Raw genomic sequence first — 8,856 nt, forward strand, 5'->3', positions numbered from 1 at the left:
TTTCCACTAAAAGTATACGAATAGTTATTGGTGAGTTTGTTTTATGGGGTCAGATGCTTGCTTCAATGTTTTAGAATGCAGAACAGTCCCCTTAAACTCATTCAGCTGATAGAAAGCCAGCTGTTGTCCGTTCATCCAGCGATTCGCGCTGCCGTGCTCCAGACACGAATAAGTCTATGGTCATATTCATATTGACCCTTAAAAAAGTATGCCGATTAATGAGAGGCGAAATTCTTGTGACGCGTTGATGACGTCATGAGTGACGTGCATTTATGAGGGCCTTCAAAAACGGTGGCGCGTAGTTACTGGACATCGTCAATAGTCCGCACAAGTTACTGGGCATAGCTGTGAACTGCAGGGAATGATCTTGCCTTGCCTTGCTCTGGCCGGGCCCTGTAACGTCCTACCATAGTAAGGTTCTACTATCTGCTAACATGCTTGGGTATTCTTTATCAGTCAACGGCCTTCCACGGATTCTTCCTTAATCCTTCCACGGATTCTTCACATTCACCCGAAAGGCTCTAAGCGCTATTGCTGTTGCCATGTATACCGGGATGCACTCGGTTGCTCAGGGGCTTTTCATACTGGCATCAATTTTTTCCGCTTGCTTGGAGGGTCATGTGCTGTTGCTAGGGCCCATGTAACGAAACACACCAAGGCAATTGATGACCAGGGGTCCTCTGCATCGACCTAGGGCTCTTTCCCTCTGGCTCATTTGCGGAGGACCCATCACTCCTATCTGAGCTTTTTCTGTTAATCTGTCCGGGCACTCTTGATCGCACAGGACATTAATTCATGTACACTGGCCTTGGGTTATTTCTCCTCGCTCAGAGAGTCCTGTGCGTTGGCCGGGCCCTGTATGTTAGCCTGTCGGGGTACTCCCAAACGTTCATGGGCCCCGCCATATCGGTATTAGTCAAAGGTTCTTCTCGCTTGTTCTGAGGACTCCACGCTCTCGACTTAAGCCTCTTTTCTAGCCTGCCGCAGCACCCTCGATTGCTCAGGTGCCGTCCTCATGGGTCTAGGGTTTTTCATATCACAGGAGGGCTTACGCCGTTGACGAGGACCCAAATCTTTACAATAATTAGTACAGATCAACGTTTCATCAATTGACGGGGGCATTTCGACAGGATGTTTATATAAGGCATCATGTGGAGTGCGGTGGTGGCGTGGCCGAGGCCCGAACCCCAGACCGATAAGTCCAGAATCGAGCACCCTAACCGTCATCTCACCGTCACCATCTAACCCGAGCGTGAATCGGCCGGGGCACTTTTGGTCACCCCTGTGTCCTCCACATTGGTCGTGGGCTATTCCGATGGAGTAGGATGAGTATTATTATGTTGTCGAAAGCCCCGCGCGTGCTTGCGAACGCCAGGGCGTTTCGCCTGCTCGTGTGTACGCGCCTGACTGAATTACTTCATGTACTCACGCCAGAGATGACAGGATGACGGTTCCCTTGACGCCTTAACCTTAGAGCAGCAGTCGGGTATGCGCCGATGATTTTTTACGCGTAATTGTCGAGCATAATTGTACGCGTCGCCGACGTCGTGCATGTCATGTCGGTTGTTTATTACATTTGTGACACTTGTGTGAAATTATGATGCCTGTGTATTACGTTTTTAATGCACTGGATTCTAGGACATGGTTTACCCTTTTACATTGGCTGGAGAAAAAACTCTGCATTTGTAATCAACCATCAGCTGATCACACTGACTAGCCGGACAGACGTAAATAAGCTGAGAAGTAAGGTCGTGCCTGATTTGAGCGATATTCGGTAGCCAAATTCAGTGCAGTTTACCATCTGGAGAAAATGAACAAGCTCTATGCATGTGCATACGCAGCGCGCCTATCTGTCTAAGACTGCGTACAATTAGATGGGTTCCCGATAGCAGACATAAGAATCTTAGAGCTCAACAGCGAGAATACGAGGATTTTTGAGGGAGATTATCCCAAACTCTAGGGGCGCCACAATGTTCCGCGGCCCCCCTTACGAAATCCTGGATACACCCCTGGGTCTGGCTGGAACATTTGGGCAGCGAGGAATCCAAGAGACTGAAGAGCAGTCTTTTAACTACACCTGCATGGAATAGAACTTAAACGGCGTAATTGCGTAGCTGTCTTCGTGCTCTGACTTCTGGTAATGCGACTTTCAATCCTAAGATAAGGGCAAAATGTCCCTCCGATTGGCTCGAAGTGTGGTGTTGTTTGTCGGTTTCATGCCTTCTCCACATGTCTTAGTATTCACCTCCCCTTAGCGTCTGCAGCGCCGTAAGTTCGCCCGATATAGGCAACGATTTTTTCATGACTTTATTGGCGCATGCGATTGGCTTTTGCCCATTCTTGGGATCGGGTTATTTTGGAAAATGCCCCTGTTACGCTGAAATCCCGTTAGCAAATGACCTTTTTTCTTGGGAGGAGTGGCCAAGAAAAATGCCCTTTTTACGGCCGATTCCTTATTTCCGACTGAAATGGACCGCTTTGTCGTAATGTTGCTGTATATGGTATGTTGTGCTGGTAGAGGTTCACATTTTTTAATGTTTCAAACCATGTCTCACTTATCTGCTTTTCAGTTAGAAACTTAAAAGCATGGTAGCAGGATTAAGGTGATCAGCCACCCACAGTGCTCATTGATGATCTTTGTACACAGCTTTTGCCGCTGTTATTGACCACCATTTGGTAACCTTTTCAATAGCATCACAATGAATTGTATCTTGCGTAGGTTACAAGATAATGGGGCAGGACCAATCTAATTTAAAGGCTTTCCGCATACGCAAATACGCAAAAAAGTGAGGCGCATGGTGAGTATCTAATTTACGTAGTTGATAATAAGTGGCATTTGCAGCAAAAACTGATTATTCCACTTTTCTGCCTGCCTTGAAAAACAACGTAATTGCCTAAATCACTCTAATACACTGCTTATTTCAGTGACGAGACACTGCTCGCCTACCGTTCATCTAGATTACTTTAATACCATGCTTACCTTTATGACACCCTACTGTCCACCAGCCGTTTAAAATAAATGCTGCATCATCTCTAGTCGAACCTTTGTCTTTGATCTGGGCTACAAGAAACTTGGTACACATTTGGTATGAATTTCGCCCGTGGTTATTCATCCCACAACGTGCGAAGAATGCAGGTTGGGGTTGGGCAATTTGTGCCTGATTTTGGGCGTCGGGAGTCGAAACCTAAATACCATAAATGACTAGTGTTGAGCCTTTTCAAAGGCTGATCTTCGGGCCACATTTTAAACCTCGTCCCAGGAATGTTAGAAGTGAATAATCGGCAGCTTTTCCTTTGCTTCATTTCATTACAGCAAGGATCTTGTTTCCATGATAAGGACCTCAGTTGTCCTCCGAGGCTCCCCTAAGGCTGTAATGGCTTAACAAGGGTCGCTTGCATGGGTCGAGCGAAAGCCTTTTTTAAACTAAACGCGTGGCGTTGCGGCGCAATCTGTTTGGTATCTTTCTTTTTACCAGCAGTTTTCTCTTTGCGCTGCAATAGTTCTGCAAATTTTGACCTTTACATGGACGCTGCAATTTCTAGTATGCAATATTTGTATTTCCATCATGGTAGCGTTTTGGTTAAGCGTTGAATCTAGCACAAAGCGTAAAAATGACAGCGGGCCGGTTGTGAAGGATCTGCTTGTATCCAGAGACCAGCTGTTGGAACTAGAATGTTCCCATTGTTTTGAGAAAAGGTAGGAAGCTCGTTTGCTTGTTCCCATCGCAACAGACGGATTTGGTGAGCCAAACAAGCTTCCGGTTTCACATGCCATGTAGCACAGTAGCACTGAGAGTACGGGTGGGATCACGACAATCGCCTTCTGGTCTTGTTTCGCGTATTGCGTAACGAGGGTAAAACTTTCCGTTCAAACACGGCCTTTCGAATCCAACACATCCCGAGCGGCCAAACCACTGTCAACTGTGCCCTTCCCTTCGACCGTAACGCTGACACCGCCGCGCGGGGGCGCCGCAGTTGCTTCGCAGCGATTTCGCTTCATGCGGGGCCTAGCCCAAAGGCAAAACTCGACAGGATTGTTAGAGGCTAGAGGGAAGCCTGCTGTCAGGAAGACATTGCCGTAAGAATAACGTGAGTACGCCGCAGCGTTCTGCGCACTGAGTTCAGATACGACTCTTTGGTAAATCGAATTCCTCCAACTCCAATCACCAGCGTAAAATAAGGTGACGTAGTGGTGTACATACGTTTGGCGAGAGCAATGGGAAGTGCGGGGGTGTCGATTTGTATTATTTATGGGGCCGAACTCCTGTGTTGATTTGTGTCTTCCAGTATTAGTTCGCGTCCAAGATTTTTGCTTCCACAGATTACTATCACACTTCCTTTTTTACCTGGCGTCATTGTGTGGCCATAGTCATCATGCTACTGAAATATATGACTGCTCGATAAATGCTAATTGACAGACAAAAAGAGGAAGTCACCACTCACCAAAATAAAACGGGCTAAGTATCATAAGTCTGTAAGTCCTAAGTCCTAAAACGGGCTAAGTCCTGTAAATATCACAAACTTTCATGGAGGTTGCGTTGTCGGACCCTGAACTCTCTTTCCCAATCATTTTAACAAACAGCCGCGCCCCCCTACGCCAGTATAACAGGTCGCGTGATTTGCACCATGCAACACTGACATTTCGGGCCGGTCAACAGGTGACATTACTGAAGACAGGGTCGGGTCTGCTGTAGGCGTAGCGGCTATCCCCTCCCCGCCCCCTGTCCTGCTCACTGACTCCTTGACAACTCTTAGCGACCATGGGTGAACTTTGCCGCGCACGTCGATCGACTAGCTGCAGCTGCTCGATGCCACTGTAAGCGTGGTTGGGTTACACTACCAGCTCAAACAGACCTAAGACAGGTCTGATTTTCGCTGTTAAATCGACTCGCTGACTTCACTTAGACGCGTCATTATAAAAACAAAGGATAAAACGTCATTCTCAAGCATCGCCGTGTCACAAGTCGGAGCGCAGTGCCCTAATTCGATAGCATTGCGCGCTCATGTTCCATTGAAAGAGCGGCGCACGTGGGTCAGCCCCAAACCCGTTAGCAATGCTACGCCGGAATATTAGTGTACGGTGATGACACATCTACAACATCGCGACAACATGGGCCATCATCGCGACACATGACAACATCGCGCCTGAAGGGAGCTTTGAGGGGTAGTATGAGTGGGTTAGGGGTTGCAGTTCTTAGTTTTGGGCACAGGCTGTGGAATGGGACTAAGATGGCTTTGGAAGTGGGGTTAATTTCAGTCGGGAGGAGCAGTTTGATACAATAGGGCAGAGGTGCGTGTTGACGCATCATTGACACACTTATGAATGACGCCTTGGGAATATTGGCCCGAATAAGGTCTCTGATACCCGAATAAGGTCTCTAATAAGGTCTTGAAACCCCATCATTTTTTTTTTAAAAATCATGTTGAAGGACCCATGAACAGTGCAACAATCCTACGTACTATAGAAGATTCGCAGCCTTACCGATGTCTGTCCTGAACTCCGCGAGAACCCCGGTGTTGAACAACCAATCCAGTGCAAGTCCAAATCACGTCATCCAGCGTCGAAAGGCATATGGTACAATATAATATACGATATGCCTGGTCATATGAGATCTCTCACAAGAGAAGCTTGTAGAACTACATATCATCTGCAATCGGTTCCATCCTTACATCATGGTTGGTTCCTAAAAATTTACGTTGACGCACCCTGAAAAGAATCGCGCACTTGCAATTGCCGCTCACACTAGCAACTGTAGAAGCTATATGAGTCAAAAGCGCGGAGACCTTATTTTTATGGAGTCAGGAGGCAGATAACACCATCTCTTAGCGTGTCAGTAATGCGTCAACACCTGCATACCTGGCCGGTATCAGCCCTGAGGTTACTGAGCAAAGGACTGAAGTTCGCCACCAGTTTGTCATCAGTGTGTCATCAGTTATCATCTGGCCATCAGACAAGCTACCAGCGCGAAGTCCCTGCACGACGCTGCACGACGCTTAAGTTGGAATAGGAAACTGGCGCATTTATAAACATGTAAGGTGGCCGAAACTTCCCCGTCATCTTCAGCCGTTGCAACATATATCAGTCCACCTTTAAGGGCTATAACAATACAGACTGTGACTCGGCTGCACCCATGACCCCGGCTTCAATACTATCGGCAGCGCATCAGCCCGGTCACCCATTCAGAGAGATCAAGCTAGAGCTTGGTAACTGGCAGTCCTTTGGTTGGATCATACGCATGCTCGTTTTACTCAACACTCCGCCGTATCAGTGTGCAGATGTGGGGGCCGACTGCCGGCAGGACCTGTCTTCGTGTCGTGCCGACGCTCGGAAGCGGAAAGGCGAGTGTTTTTCGTCAGTCAACCCCCCCCCCCCCCCCCGTCGGCTGATTGACCGTAGCCGCTGTAGCGAAATTATCAGTACATCCGCATTCACATTGATTTTGCTATTATTCACATTTGGCCCATTGAAAGAACACCAGTGGAACTGCTTAATAAAAGCTGCCAACACATTTGTAGCCTAAGACTACACATATAGACGGCTGCTTTCGAGTATGTGTAAAATGGCCTCGACGCCGATGCGGCCTTCAACTCAAACTCACCACTAAGAGCTCAGTCTTGCATGCTGATGAGTGAAGTATTCTTATTTTTAATTTTCGTTCTTGGTAGGAGTGGATGACACCCCCATGAAGCCTGGTCACCGAGAGAGAAGGGAGGCCAGCTCGCCCGACTCCGTACTGTTTAAGAGACGTCCCTAAGTGCCGTCAACAATGAGTGCGCACCGCGCTCATAGAAAAACGGCCATGCGTTGACACAAGCTAACGTATGAAGTGCCCACAGCAGCAGCCAATGAGACTTCAGCAGTATGAGTCACGTAGTATCTGTGTTTGCAGAATGGAACAATTGCTTAAGGTTACGCTGTTTATTACGATTACATGTTGTGAGGTACATTATCACTTTGGAATCCGTTTCGCATAATACAGTTTCAAAACCCGCTTGACCAGCCATTCAACAGGCTGATGACCTCTGGGCTGGCTCCGCCCTACCGGGCCGTCCCCAGCAGGACGAGCCACAGCTCCACACGGCCGCCCTACAGGGCAGCCTACAGCGAGACGGGGGCCACAGCTCCACACGGCCGCCCTACAGGGCCGCCTACAGCAGGACGGGGGCCACAGCTCCACACGGCCGCCCTACAGGGCCGCCTACAGCAGGACGGGGGCCACAGCTCCACACGGCCGCCCAGCAGGGTCGTCCCCAGCAGGACGCGGGCCACAGCTCCACGCGGCCCCCTATAGGGCCGCCCACAGCAGGACGTGGGCCACAGCTCCATACCGCCGCCCAGTAGGGCTGTCCACAGGAGGACGGGGGCCACAGCTCCACACGGCCGCCCACAGCAGGACGGGGGCCACAGCTCCATACCGTCGCCCAGCAGGGCCGTCCACAGCAGGGCCGTCCATAGCGGGACGCGGGCCACAGCTCCACGCGGCCCCCTATAGGGCCGCCCACAGCAGGACGTGGGCCACAGCTCCATACCGCCGCCCAGCAGGGCCGTCCACAGCAGGACGCGGGCCACAGCCCCCCACGGCCGCCCTACAGGGCCGTCCACAGCAGGACGCGGGCCACAGCCCCCCACGGCCGCCCTACAGGGCCGTCCACAGCAGGACGCGGGCCACAGCCCCCACGGCCCGCCCTACAGGGCCGTCCACGGCAGGACGCGGGCCACAGCCCCCCACGGCCGCCCTGCAGGGCCGTCCGCAGCAGGACGCGGGCCACAGCCCCCCCACGGCCGCCCTACAGGGCCGTCCACAGCAGGACGCGGGCCACAGCCCCCCACGGCCGCCCTACAGGGCCGTCCACGGCAGGACGCGGGCCACAGCCCCCCACGGCCGCCCTACAGGGCCGTCCACAGCAGGACGCGGGCCACAGCCCCCCACGGCCGCCCTACAGGGCCGTCCACAGCAGGACGCGGGCCACAGCTCCACGCGGCTGCTCAGCAGGGCCACGTTCAAAGGGACGGCAGCCAGAGGGCATGGCCACAGAACCCAAACTCGAGCACCTGGCTACGGACACCACACTCGCAAGATAATTGAAAGACGAGTTACACGCAGAGCAGAGGCGAATGGTGGCCGTAACAGTGCACCGAGGCGTCAGGTCGACTCAAATTACCTGACCGGAGTTGGCGCAAACACGACGTTCATAAAACGAGTAAATACGGTGGGATTTCTGCCCATATCGCACTGCCGCTAGTTCTGTCACACGGCAGCGACAGCTGCAGATATGCCCACTGGAGCGAGATAAATGAGCGCCGCTAGGCTTAGCACTGAGGATTACAGGTCTGCAGCTGGAGTCACTGCTACTAATCGCTAAAATCGCTACGCAGCTTCACATCTAAGCAGCTTTAACGTTTGCAGTGCAGCCTTGGCCACTTAAACCACGGTCATTTCAAACGGACTACAACCCTAAGATAAGGCTCAGTATACATAAAGTATGGGATAAAAGCTGATAATGACGCTAAGCTAGAACACACAACTGTCGTGTTCGCTCGCCGCATGAATACTCACAGGAACTCTGACAAACGCTGGCTGGGGCTCACCGCTTTAACATGCGCTGGTGACACTGCCCAATCAGGCCGCCCGCACACGGTCCAGCTCTTTAAAACGCCAGCGAACACGCCATGCTAGCATGACACGGTAGACGGCACAGCAGCTTCATGGCACGTGTCCGTGCACCTTTACACAAACGGCGCGACTACGTTAATGGCTTGGTCCGTGACAAGACGTCCGCCAAACACGTTGCTGTACCTCACGACCGCGCCGTTCATGCCGCAGCTGACACGTGACTCATGCCGTCCGAAGTGGG

This window comes from Pollicipes pollicipes, unplaced genomic scaffold (assembly GCF_011947565.3).
Source record: "Pollicipes pollicipes isolate AB1234 unplaced genomic scaffold, Ppol_2.1 Scaffold_5724;HRSCAF=6776_pilon_pilon_pilon, whole genome shotgun sequence".
NCBI lineage: Eukaryota > Metazoa > Arthropoda > Thecostraca > Pollicipedomorpha > Pollicipedidae > Pollicipes > Pollicipes pollicipes.